The following is a 14598-nucleotide window of genomic DNA, read 5'->3' as shown; positions in this document are numbered from 1 at the left end:
CTATGTCAACATTATGCCCTGGGGATACAAGAGTGAACAAACTAGGCACAGTCTCCCATCTACAAAAGTCAGTGAGCTAGCTGGGGTTACAGATAAGTAAAAAGGCAATAGCAACATACTTTATGGGCACATAAAACAACTACTCATATCCAGACTTTGGAAATGATGTAGTCTTCCCAAAGGGAGTAAGAGCCAAGGAGAGACTAAGCAAAAAGCCAGAAAGGAAGGTGATTTGAAGCATTTGCAAGCACATATTAAAATACGTTTCATATGTTATCAGACCCTAGCTATAGTTAATGCTAAAAGCTCAACCCCTCCTGGAATCAACAGTCTGATGTGGCAAGCATTTGAGCAGAGCAACGATGTTCCTTTGGAGATGTCTCTCCAGGTACTGTTCAACTCTCAACAAAAGATTCACTCTTTCCCCCATCACATGGAAGTGGGCATGGGTGTTAAACCAAAAACCATCTTCCAAAAGTGACAAAGCAAGGCATTCCTGGAGCTCTGGGGATTTTTCTGCAATGCCTTATAAACAGTTGCTATGAAAACAACCAAACAAAGCAGTTACCTAATGTATGCCTCTCAACTGGCTTTTGCTGACCTGCTTACTTGAGCTCATGCTCCCCTAAATGTTGCTCCCATGGAGTCTGTGCTTCAGTGCACATTTAGGGGGTTCTGTGTTGAGATGATGTTAAAGAGACTTAGTATATGGAATGTGAAAGAACTCGAAAACAAATAGCCAGGGCTATTTGGGAAAGAGACTAATAATATAAAGTGAAAAGCTTTTGTATTAAAATAACAAGTTAAAGCTTAGTGAATCTGGGGGTTTAGTTGTGCACAAATCTGCATAAACTCAAGATTTGGAGATGTCCTACCTACTTTTGAAATCGCCATACTCTGTTAGAGCATACCTAGAGCAATCTCGCAGCCAGGGTACAGGACCTTGGTCTCATTTTGCATGAAGGCACAGAGTCCTGACTCTTGGTTGGTTGAGGAAGATAAGACTGAATCACTTTTTCTACATCAGCAATGCCATCTGAGTTTTCTTGTTAGGTACAGCATTGGGCTGGACTAACTGGGGCCAGTCTAGAAGCAATTTATACTGGTAGAACTGTATACTGTATATTGGTGGAACTAGTCAAGCAGGATCTACCCCAAACCCTCAGAGGAGCAGAGCTTATAAAAGAACCTTGAACACCTATAGGTTGGAGGAAAGATGTTCCTCCTTTCTCTCCCAAATGTAAGGAATTGTGTGGGCTGCCAGTCTACAAGGCTATCTTGAAGAAGAGCCTTACAGACACTTCAAGTGTGATACAGCGACAATGCCAGGTACTGCCTAGATAAGATCAGGAGAAATCATGCTAATATGTAGGGCCATAGTCAGGTTAGCTGTGATAGACCTACAGCCCTAAATGCCTTTAAACCTGTCTGAAGGGTTCCATTCCAGTGGGCTTGGAAGGTCAGCGTGCCAATTATAGGCACTAAACTCTCTATGGGAACTTGTTCGAGAAAAACGTAGAGATGTGTGTGTTCTTGGGGTCTGTGCTCAATCTATTCCCATGGAAAGCAACCAGAAGAAGCAGGAGGGGACCAAATACAATTGGGGATTTTTAAAAAGTAGGCTATCTGAGCAGTTGACACAGAATTATTTGCTGTGAATGTCAACTGCCATGATAGTGACCCTTGTGCCTCATGGTCCTCACATCCCAGCCAATCCAGACCCCTTGACTGATCTGGGATGCACTCTTCAGCCCTACTTCCTCTTCCTCCTCTTGACAACCCACAACCCAGCCTCTCCCCACCCTTGGAAAAGGAGGAAGGGAAGCCTAGACAGGCCCCAGGAGGTCCATCACCCCACCCCACCTTTGCACCTTCAATCATTCATGCTTTCAAGAAATATGTACTAGGGTCTATGGTGCTGAAGAGATAAAAATGAATAAAGCAAATAATTCCAACTCTCAGGGAGGATAACAGGATAAATTCTAATTGTGGTAAATTCTACAAGGTTAGTAAAGCAGAAAGCGATGACTGAAGGAAGGTGGGGCCTCTCAGTGGTTTCTGGGCTAGTATGCTTGTGGCTGCTGAAAGCTTCAGTCCTCATCCTCCAAGGGAAGAAGAGAAGCACCTTGGGGGAGTGGGGGCGGTGTGGGGGTGGATCCCTCTGTCACTTCAGCAGACTGTTGGCATCTGAGCCCTTGTTGCCAGGCAACCCAGTCATGCCACAGGCAAACTTGGCCATGAGTTTGGAACCCAAGCAAGCAAAGTCAACTTCTGCTAAGCAAGAAAGCTCTCACCCAAAGTATCTTGGCATCTGGATGCCCTTGTCCTATGAGTCCTTGAAAGAGAGAGAGCAAGAAAAGCAATTTTGAGGGGGCCAGAATCAGAGGTCCCAACTCTTGGTTCATGGAAGAGGCAAGATTGAAACATTTTTTCAAAAAGAACAATGTCAACAGCAACAATGTGTAGCAGTAGACTAAATCTTGGCCAAAACCATCATCCAGCATCTCTTTTGATTACACCTCTCCTCCTTTCAGCTGATTGGCCTTGTGCTGCCCTCCCTGACTCCACCATACATCTGGCAAATTGACACTCAGTAGGAGAGACACCTAGAAGCAGGGGCTGTCCCTGGACGGCCAAATAGCTCTGAGGTGTGGACACCTGTATTGAGCAGGAGAGATGCCTCTCCTGCCCCCATTCTGACATCCCCCCCAACCATGAGCATTAGGTACGTTTCTTTAGCCCCAGTGGGAGAAAGCGCAAACGTTCTACTCAGAGAATCTCTTCCTACTGATGATCAATCCACACTTTGTGATGAGAAATCTACTCTTAAATCTTATTGAGTATCTCTTGTATGTGACCAATTCTCTGTTGCTGTTTTCAAGATTCTCTCATTGGCTTTTGGCTTTTGACAGTTTGAATATGACATTTCTAAGTGTGATTTTTCATTTTCAGTTGTGCTTTGCAACTCCAAAATTCCTATTCATTTCCTTTTTTATAAGTTCTGTCTTTTTATCAATGTTCCCTATGTCATGAAACCTTGTTCTCCTGCTTTTCTTTAGATCTTTGCCCATGGTTTCTTTTAGCTCTTTAAGCATATTTAAAACAGGTGGCTTAAATTCTTTGCCTGGTAATTCCAATATCAGGGTTTCTTTGGGGATAATTTCTATTAATTTCTCTTTTCCTATGAATAAACCACATTTAATAGCTTCTTTTCATGTCTTTTAATTTTTATGGAAAGCCATACATTTTTAATATTATAATTGGCAACTCTGGAAATCTGATCCTCTCCCCTCCCCCATATTTTTTGTTACTGCTGTTTACTATAGTTGTTTACTTAGTGAAATAATTTTATAGTCTGTAGTATTTGTCATGTGTGGCCTGAATTCTTCATTTCAGTAGTCCATTAGTGATTATCTAATGATGAGACAGATTTCCTTAAATTCCCAGAACCACAAAGTCTCTAGTCTTTGCTGAGAAGCTCTCTGTATATGTTGAGTTATATGTTTAACACAACCACACACTTTACAACCCTGCCTTAACCTTTACTTCCTGCTTCTTCAGAACCTTGAGATCAGAAGAAGGTGAATCCTTAGGACCCTCTTGAGTCGTTCCTAATAGCATGTGCACACACCTATGCATGCATGTGGCCTTCCATCCTTCCAGAAATATGTCACAACTTTTCACAGTCCTTATAGATATTTCATTGCTCAGCCTTTCCTCCCGAGATTTTAGGCTAGTCCGTTGTTGGCTCCAACTGTTACCTATCACCTCAAGCAGCACAACTGAGATGTTAGCCTGTTAGCTTGTAAAGGTTTTCAACAAATGCCCTTTGGGAAGCAAATTCAGCACTGGGCCAGGTCCAAGTTAGGCAAAATAAAAACAAGCTTTTGAGCCAGTCTTCCAGGAATCCAGCATACAATCAGAACAAATAATGAATTACAATTCTTCATGAATGAGGCCGATTTTTTTCCCTCTGGTACCAAGAATAGGTGCTATTGGAATGGGAAGTAAAGAATGGGGCTGAGATAAGTTAAAAGACCAAAAAGTTCATTATTATTACCAAGAATCAGCTGTTTTTCTTGAATAACTGTTCTCTGAGAGGCTATAAACCTTTGGTTAATTTCCAGAGTTTCAAAAATGTTGATTCTCACAGATTTTGCCCATTCTGTGTTGCTTTTATAAAAGGATGGAATGTAGAGTTCCTTACTCCACTGTTTTGCTGACTTCCTTACCATATATTTTTTTAAGATTTTATTTTTTTTATTTATTTGACAGAGAGAGACCACAAGCAGGCAGAGAGGCAGGCAGAGAGAGAGAGAGAGAGAGAGGGAAGCAGGCTCCCTGCTGAGCAGAGAGCCCGATGCGGGGCTCGATCCCAGGACCGTGAGGCTCCTTGTGCTTCCGCCGCCTTTGTGAAAAGGACATGCCCAAGCTCACCCACTGGTCCTAGGAGGGGAATGAAAGACAGAGGGAGCATATCTGTTCCAGTTAAGACTGCCTAAAGCTCAGCATGGAACAGAGACCCCAGATGACCCACAGACACATGAGCAAGCCTAGCTAAGATCAGCCAAACTCAGCCTCATGACCTGAGAGCTCTAAAAATAAATGATAGTCATTCTAAATGTTCTTTTTTTTTAAGATTTTGTTTATTTATTTGGCAGAGATCACAAGTAGGAAGAGAGGCAGGCAGGGGCGGGGGGAGCAGGCTCCCTGCTGAGCAGAAAGCCCCATGGGGGGCCCGATCCCAAAACCCTGGGATCATGACCTGAGCTGAAGGCAGAGACTTTAACCCACTGAGCCACTCAGGCACCTCTAAATGTCCTAAATATACTAAATTAAGGTGGTTTGTTACACAACAATTTCTAACCAGTAGGGCTGGAGTCAAGGTGTTTTAAGTATTATCCTGGGTGATATATGGTGAGACTAGAAGCAAATCGAGAGAGAGAAAGTTGAAAGACTTTTACAGTTTTGTTACTCACAGTTTCTCTTCTTCTTCACAGAGAGAAGTGACCATACAGGGTCAATCAGAGAAGCACAAAGGTTGGTCAGGAGGCAGAAGGAGAAAGGGAAACTATAGGCAAGTGCCTTTACGGTGGCTTCCAGGGAAAGGAATAGGCAGGCGGGGTGACCAGGTTTAGGACTGGCCAATTTGAATAATGTCTGGAGCATCGAGGCTGTCATTGGTTGTTCGGTTCCTGGCCCTGGGCGATCAGGGCAGCTGTGTGGTAGCCCTTGTGTGTGGTGATCGAGATGTAAAAACCTGATAAAGTGGGGGTGGACTTAGCTAATCAGGAAGGAGAACTCACCAGTCTCTAGCTAGGACCTCAAAACTGGATCAGGGAAGTATTTTTTAAAGCTACAATGCCCACCGTCATAGTCCCTGTGATCTTAAGGACTTTATCATGCAGTGTATGTGCTGAGAAGCAGTCAGAAGCAGCAATCCCAAAGGAAAACGAATCAGAAAAAGACTGCATCAATTATTGTTAATTATTGAGACTGAAAGCCCATTGGAGGTAGTCCAGTTACCATGGCTACAGAACAGACTACCCCAAAGCATGGTGACTTAAAACAACATTTATTTTGCTTACAGATCTGCAGTTTATGTAGGGTTCATTGAGATAACTTATCTACTCCATTAGGCATCATGTAGGGCAGCTCAAAGTTTGCGAGCTGGAATCATCGGACGTGTCTAGTGACTGGGTGTCTCATGTCGGCTGAGACCTAAGCCTGGGCTGTTGGTTGGAACACCCATAAATGGCCTTTCTGTATGGCTGCTTAAGCTTCCTTACAGCATGGTGGCTGGACTCTGGGAAAGAGAGCCAAGAGGAAGCCGAATCACTTCTTTTGACTTAGCCTTGGAAGTAACAGGTTCTTTCTATCATATTCTTTCCCTTAAGGTAGTAATAATGTCCTACCAGTTCAAGGGGATGGGAAATGAGCCATCTCTTTTTTTCTAAAGATTTTGTCTATTCATTTGAGAGCGAGCACACAAGCAGGAGGAACAGCAGAGGGAGAAGGAGAAGCAGGCTCCCCGCTGAGCAGGGAGCCCAACATGGGGCTCTATCCCAGGACTCTGGGATCATGACCTGAGCAGAAGGCAGACACTTAACTGACTGAGCCACCCAGGTGCCCCAAAGTGAACCATCTCTTGGTGAGAAATGTCGAACTGCTGGTAGAGCACATGGGCTAGAAATACTTTTGTGCCGTTTTTGGAAAACATAATCTGCCATGGGTGTGGGTGCAGAGAAAAAAGTCAAAGACAATAGAGGAGTCCAGGAGAGAGAAGGTGGGGGTGTCTCTTAGGTGAGAACTTGAGGAGGGGCATGAGGAAGCTGAGTTGCATGGAGCCCAAGAGAGGAAGCAAGCAGTCAGCTCCCCGGTCATGGTGGAAGCAACTGTGGGAGACATGGTAGGGCAGCTAGCAGGTTTCATGTCCGGCCTGACACTGTCCTCTTTCTTTAGAGGCATCTGAGCTAATGATGCAGTGGGGGCAGGGGTGGGGAGGCTGATGTTTTAACAGGAGTTGAGGGATTCAGAGGTACCTGATGCTTGATTGGGTCCTGGATGGGGTGCATGGCTCAGCCTGGTGGAAAGAGAGGCCAATCTGATTGCTGCTGAGGACACGGAGGGGACAGCCATAACGTCCTTCATGTGATTCTGCTCTAGCAAGGTGTAGAGCCGTGCTCAGCGAGGGGGGTGAGGGAAAAGCACCAGCAGGCAGCCTCCCCTCCTCACTCTTCTGTTTCAACCCTGCCTAATTTTCAAGGTCACCAGGAAGACTAAGCCCACTGACAGCCATGAGATCCCTGGCAGTCACTAGCTGCTCTGCGCAGAGACCACAATTGCTCTATTTGGATCGCTCATGAACTTTCTTGAGGGCAAATGACTGAACAATTCCTTCGCCAGGAATAGATTGAGTCCCAGGTGTCAACATGATCTTGTGAGGTTAATGCCTGGGCGCACTTAGAGGAAAGGCAACCAAGTTTGATCGAGGAGATGGCCCACTTCTTGATTTGCACCTGACGGAGCTCAGAACCTCCCACTCACAGCAGGAGGGCCTGCAGCCTGGCTTTCCCAAAGAAACCAGCTCCCTTTGGGCTGCAAGGGAAGCACCTCTGTTTGAAGCTAAGACTGACACACAGCCCTAGATTCAGCCTGGAAGATATCCAGGAGCCTTGCTCTTCCCCCTGGGCTTGGACCTCCCTGTACTCTCTACTGTCCCAGGCCCCTTCTCAGAGGCTAGGCTCAGGATGTTCTGGCTCCTCTGCAAGCTTGCCTGGCTGGCTGGGCAGTGCAGGACAAGGCAGCACAGTGGGACAGAGAACACAGGAGGCAGCCCTTGAAAATTCTGACAGTCCCAGACACATACGCTCGAATGCACACTCTTGGCCCTGATTCTGTTTTAAGCTGTGAGCCAAAAATGTGTCTCATCCAGATGGGAGAATGTATCTAGAATAGCAATTGTCTGCACCCACACACCCATACACACACACACACACACACACACACACACACACACACACACACAGCATCAGCCCCACCAAATTTGGGGGCTATATATTAGGCAAGTAGTAGGTGCTCAGCTCCCAGGCCTTCCCTTCTGTTCTCCCCATCCTTCTGCCCCTCAGGGGCAACTCTCAGTTCACTATGGAAGACGACAAAGCTGGTTCAAGGACACCAAAGACTCTCTCTCTTTTTTCTTTTAAGTAGTCTTCTGATTCTTTTACTTCCTCCAAAGCATATGTCCAACTTAATTCAACAAACATTTATGGAGCCCTTACCGCAGGCCAGGCACGTGTTTACCCCTAGGACAGGCATCTAGATTCTCGGGATCCAGAGCTGCACTGTCCAATAGAACATTCTGTGGCAATGGCAATGTTTTAGACCTGTGCTGTCCACTACAAAACCACCAGCCACATGTGGCTACAGAGCACTTGAAACGTGGCTGCTGTGACTGAGGAACGGAACTTTCAGTCATATTGAATTTGTCTGATTTTAGTTTAAATCACCGTATGTGATCAGTGACCTCTGGTGGACAGTGCAGACTAGAAGGAGGCAGGCATGTACACAAAAGTCCTATTGCACCTCTGCTAAAATGCCACAGTGGAAGTGCAGAGACCCCCTGGAAAAATAGGTGAATTTCCACGTGGGCATTATGGAGGTCTTCCTGGAGGTGGCAGCCAGGGAGAAGAGGATTCAGGGAGGGAAAATAATTTCAACAGATGAGTCTGGCTGGCAAATGGACTTGCGGGAGAAACCAGCATTGGGCAAAAGTGCAGGGGCTGGGAAGTGTGATATACACTCAGAACATTTAGGAAAGACAGAAAGTTCCTTGGGGGCAAAGGAGGCTGGAAAAGCAGGGTGGTGAGAGCCTGATTGACAGGCTAATGTTTAGGTGCCTCTGAGCAAGAGAACAATGTGGTCATCATGAGCTTTAGGAAGCAGATGGTATGGCTAAGACACAAATGAGGTGGAAAGATGAGCAGCACTGGGTGTGTGTGTGGCTGGGGGATGGGGTTCACAAACTCTCACCAGTACCCGAAGGCAGGCACGGAGAGACTGAGGAAAGAGATGGGCCACTCCAGATTGGCAGGTGGCAGTTTTCACAAAGAAGGGAACTTACTTACAGGCTTGTCTTAGGCGTCTGCAAGATGAATTGATCCCACACCTGCCACCAGAATTTTAGAAGTTTATGTAGGGGCCTTAAAGGGGCTCAGTCGTGTATAGTGTCCAGAGGATTTCAACCACACATTTCTCCCTCAAGGCTGTGTCCTTGAAAACAGCTCCCACTGTGGGAAAGGGGTTGGAACAGACCTTCCAATGAGAGGAGAAGGGTGAGGAGCCTCCAATTCCCCAGGTGTGGCTGCAGGTCATCCTCTCTATGACCTCCTCCAAGAGAGTGCCATGGTCCAAATGAGAGGGAACAAAGACCTGAGTCAGGACAGAGGATGCAGCTGGGGGGTGGGGAAGTGTGAACTCGTTCTTCAATGACACTCCTAGTGCCTCCTGCTCTGTCCTGCCTCCCTAACACCCAGCTACATTTCAGTCCATAAAATGAACTGTCAAGGGGCACCTGCATGGCTCAATGGGTTAAGTGTCTGCCTTCAGCTCCGGTCATGATCCCAGGGTTCTGGGATCGAACCCCACGTCAGACTCCCTGCTCAGCGGGGAGTCTGCTTCTCCCTCTCCCTCTGCTTCTCCACCCCCACCCCATGTTCGCTCTCACTCACTCTGCTTTCTCTCTCAAATAATTTTTTTAAATGGACTGTCAGAGCGCGTAGTAGATGTTTAATAAATGCAGAAAGATGGATGAGATTGAGCAAACTCTCAGGCTGGGTGATTGATTATAATTTAGTTTTGGGGATAAATTCATTCCATCAGCCTCCAGATAGTTACTGTGTGCCCACTAATGGCTGCACACAGAGGCATGGGAAGTGCAGCAATGAAACAGCCCAAGTCCTGCCCACAGGGAGGTCATAGTCATGTTGAAGGATGCAACCAGCTTCTTCTGAGACTCATGACAGAGGGGGAAGATGGCCCTTAATGGAGAGTGAGACATGAGGACAAAAGTTGGCCCAAGGGGGCAGAGCATTTTGTTTGGGGCACTGGAGTTTCGTGTACCAGTGAGAAATCAAGGTGGGAAAGGTCAACATGGCCTTGGAAGAGGTGTTGGGGCAGGAAGACGTGCTATGAAGCCATGAGCAAGCCAGGGAAACTGAGGCTGCCGGAATGATGGAGATATCCAAGCAGTAGGATCAGAAAAGACAAAAGGGAAACAGAAGACAGCGCTCAAAGGACTGCCTTTAGGCTACCCTTCAGCCGGCCAGTCATCCACGCCTTACTCTCAACATTAAGGTCAACTATCGTTTCTCAGCCTTTTGGCTAAGATCAAAAGTAGTAACATTATGGTCAACCAGATGTCCTCTCTGCTCAGCCCACACTTTCCCCTCACAGGCTCTGCTCTCTGCAGCTGGGCAGCCGGGGCTCACGGATCCAACCAAGAGCATTCTGCCTCAGGTGTTGCTCAGAAAAGCTGATGCTTTTACCTGCTGCTACAGGCTGAGTTGTATCCCCTAAAGTTCATAGGTCAAGGTCCTAACTGCCCTTACCTGAGAAGGTAGAGATAGGACCTTTTTAAAACCGGTAATTAAGGTGGGCCCTCATCTAATATGACCAGTGTCCTTAAGAAAAGAGGAAATTTGGACGCAGACTCACAAAGAGGGAAGACCGTGTGAAGACACACAGGAAAAACAGCCATTTCTGAGCCACAGAGAGAGTCTTTTGGAAAAATCAAACCCCTGGCACCTGGATCTCAGACTTCCAGCCTCCAGATCTGTGAGAAAACACATTTTGTTGTTTTAAGGCCCCTAGTCTCTGGCACTTTGTTATGGCGACCCTGGCGGTAATCTGCTGTGGGTGCGGGCTTCTCCCCTCCTGCCAGCTCCCTCCCTTGAGCGATGTAGTGCTTTCCCGCTGCCTCCAGCTCTCCGCTATCCCCGCCCCCACACACCTGCTCCCATCCCTGCAGGAGGAGAAAGGGATTCATAGGCCCCTTCAGACTCGGGCTCCCCCTTCATTATTTTAACTGTCTCCTGTAGAAAGGGTAGACAGAGCAGTGTTTTTCCCTTGGCAAAGACTCCTTCTCAGATACATTTGTAGATGGCAGTCCACTTGAACTACACAGCTGGGGCTTAATTACACCTGGACAACCCACCCCCACTCTGGGCAGCCTATTCGGGTTTTTTTTCTCCTTTAAATTAAATGCAAAGGAACAGACGGGATGAGAAATTCAACCACATGTACCTTCTTCCTTTATGCCCCAGTCCCCCTACACACACACACATGCGCGCGCGCATGCGCTCGCGCTCGCATGCAAGCATGCAGGTAGAGATGCTATTCTTTTCTCTTGGCCAGTGTCCCACCTGCCCAAAAGCTGTGCTCCTGGGGCCCAGGCCACATTCCTGCTCCTCAGCATAGACAGCCTGACAGCCGAGCATCTCTGGAGTCTACTTGAGTTCTAACTGGAACTGCTGCTTTAAAAATTTTTACTTGAGGACATGATTGGTTGGAATTTGAGGACACAGTTGGTTAAGCGACTGCCTTCAGCTGAGGTCATGATCCTTGAGTCCCAGGATCAAGTCCCACATCGGGCTCCCTGCTCAAGGGGGCGTCTGCTTCTCCCTCTGCCTCTCCCTCCTCTCAGGCTCTCTCTCTCTTTCTCATTCTCTCTCTCACAAATAAATAAGTTAAATCTCTAAAATCAAATTAATAAATAATAAAATAAAACTTGTATTTGAGAGCCCTTGATAGGAGGAAGATGAATGTTCTTCAAGGAAAGCACCACAATTACAAGCCCAGATCTCCCTGAAAACTCTGAGCATAAGAGTTTTCTTAAGAACCTAAGAATTTAGGTTCTTAAGAACTGAGTTTTAATGAGCCACAGGAAGTGATGATGAAAGTCAGCAATCCTGAGGACTCGGGTGTGGCATCAGGCACACAAAATCCAGCACGACCAACTGGATGTCGTGTGGCTTTTTTGAAGTCTCAGAGCCCTACCGGAAGGGCTTAAGTGTTCTTCCCCTCGCTCTGACCCAGAAGCTCTGAAAAAGCTTTCAAAAAGCTGAAAAAGTCTAATCTGTAGTTCTCTTTCATCCCTTGTGAAGTCAGGAGCATTCCATGTGAGGGACTCTTCCTCATCCTTGGATGCGCCAGAGCCCTGTGTGGTCCCAGGGGTCCCACTCCAAGAATGTCAACATGGTGGAAAGAATCCTTGACTTGGGCTCACCAAGTCTTCACTCTCACCAAAACAATAGACTTTGTGAACGGAGACTAAAACCAGACGCTGCCACCCTGATGAAGTTGTCGTGAGTGACCTTAAAGGGTCTCTACTATTCACAGCTCGCTGCAGATCCACTCAGTGGAATGGGATCAGCTGGGATGAGAGGCCCAGGACAGAGCCAGACCTCTGTGGGATCTCTAGGATGTCTAGAAGAGCCTCTTTTCCTACTGGATTGTCATCACCATGGGACATAGGACAGTACTGCTTTCTAAACACCTGAGAGGGGGAAGCATGTTCATCTCTTTGAGCAACAAATATTTGTCCCCTACACCTCTCCATTTTGATTTCTAAAAATAACCTTACTGGGGCGCCTGGGTGGCTCAGTGGGTTAAAGCCTCTGCCTTTCGCTCAGGTCGTGATCCCAAGGTCCTGGGATCGAGCCCCGCATCGGGCTCTCTGCTTGGCAGGGAGCCTGCTTCCTCCTCTCTCTCTCTCTCTCTCTCTCTGCCTGCCTCTCTGCCTACTTGTGATCTCTATCAAATGTATAAATAAAATCTTAAAAAAAAAATAAAAATAACCTTACTGTTTTCTGTGACTACAAATATAATCCAAACTAATTTTTTTTAAATCTGGCCCTTACAGAGTACTCAGAGTCACCATCACCACCTCTACCTCCTCCAATGTGGAATTCAATTTTTATTTATTTTTACAAAGGTGGATTGAATAGTAGAGCCTCCTTTTCAGCTTGAGTTTTCAGTGAGCAATTGATTTTTGCCATATTTCCACGCCAGCCCATTTAGTCCTTTTTAAAAACTGAAACATCTTCATGGTATTTGGCCATGTTCCTGCTGAATACTGGCGTTGTCTCCAATTTTGCACTGTCCCAGATGCTCCTGATGTTAGGAGGGATGCTGGCAATAAACATTTGATTGACTCTGTTTCAGTCCTAAGAAGGAAGGAAATTCAGACACATGCTACAACATAGGTGAAGCTTGAGGACTTGATTCGAAGTGAAGTAAGCCACCTGCAAAAAGACAAATATTACAGGAATCCACTTATATGCACCACCTAGAGTACTCAAAATTGTAGAGATAGGAAGTGGAAAGGTGGCTGCCAAAGGCTGAGGAGATGGGATATAGGGAAGTATGGTTCAATGGGTAGAGAGTTTCAGTTAAATTTCTGAAGACTGGTCACACAACAAGTGAATATAACTTAACACTACTGAGCTGTACACACAAAGGTTTAAGATTGGAAATTGTATGTTAGGTGTATCTTAGCCACAATTAAAATAATAATAATAAATAATGTTTTAAATCCCCCCACAAAAAATGGGAATGCCAAGTCCAAAGGTGATTCCAGTTGTCATTTTAAATCGATATTGGCCAAGTGCCTCTTGAAGGGCTGTACTGGTCTTATTGCCACCGCAGCCTGTGAGAGACCCATCGCCCACAGTCTTTCCGACACAGGCATTGCCAATCTGTTCTCCATCATGATTTGGTAATGGCAGATGGGGACAGAAAGAGGGCATAAATTCACACTCCCCTTGAAGTGTAACAAAAGAATGTTCTTCTGTTTAGCCCACCTCAACATATGAGGGACCACAAAGTGAATTTGGGTTGCAGCATTCTACAGGGTAGGTGTAGATCTCTTTGGATGCCTCCGGAAACTCCAGAGTTATTCTAGTTCTTCCCCATCCCATCCCACTCCCTCACCTTAAAATCATGACTCCAAATATCACGTACTGGCCTACATATTTTCCTGAAACAGCTGTCCCACAGAATCACTAAAACTTGGGTTAAAAATAGCCTCAGTCTCTAAAAGAAGGTTGAGTCCCTGGAAACAAAGCCCGCTTAGAAATGTCCCCACCTCCATAAAAGGCACACAAAAGCTGACCCGCCTCTGTCCCTTGAGCTAGTCTCTACCCGTGACCACCCCTTCCTGCCCTGGACACAAATACCTGCCTAAAATCTTTTCCCATTCTTGGTCCGTCTATGGAAGAAAAACAGGGAACAAGGGAGGATAGTGCAATTATAAACAAGCTACAAGCTCCTGTCCTTATTTCCATATTATAAATGCCCAAATGGGCTCAGAGACTTTAAATAACATGTCTGAATTCCCACAACCCATATAAAGAGCCAAATTTCAATCTTATGTCTCACTTCAAAGATACTGCAGTAACAATACCCTGCTTCCCCAGTGCAACCAGTCCCCCCTAAAGGGTCCTATCAGGTATTCAGGTCCCATCACCCCTGAAGAGGATCAGATGATGTGTCCTAGGAAGAAAACAGAGAATTCTGAATAGGGCTAGAATTCTGTAGCGCCAGGAGACGTTTCTAGACAACAACCCACCTAAAGAACGCCCGGTACCCTGTTGATGGCTTCTCCCTCCCCCTTAGCAAGTGGGGAGACACATTTCCCTAGGTGGTGGGTGGGAGTGAGGATCAGCTGTCTACTTTTGTTGGCAGACCTGGTTTCTCTGCTGTGGTAAGGACTGGAAGTTTATCAGGTTAAACAGGAAAGCTTCCCATGGGCTCTTAACCTCTGAGCTGTTATGGAGGTTGCCAGATGTGGAGATGGCCTCTGGCTGCCCGCTTGACCTTGCACTCTATGGTCCCGATCTCCAAAGCATATTTAGAATGACAAGATCTGACAAAGCCAGCCTCAGTTGCTTAGGAAAGATATTTGTGGCAGAAGGAAGAGCAGCTACCTGCTGCATTGGTTTACCCATCCTCTGAATCATAAACTTAAAGATGATCCCCAGGACACAGATGTCTGGCAATTAAATGGTATTGATCCAGGAGGACTTTCGGGGCATCCCA

This window comes from Meles meles, chromosome 4 (genome assembly GCF_922984935.1).
Source record: "Meles meles chromosome 4, mMelMel3.1 paternal haplotype, whole genome shotgun sequence".
NCBI classification, from domain to species: Eukaryota; Metazoa; Chordata; class Mammalia; order Carnivora; family Mustelidae; genus Meles; species Meles meles.
The sequence above is the reverse complement of the archived record's forward strand: the minus strand, read 5'-3'. Positions refer to the sequence as shown.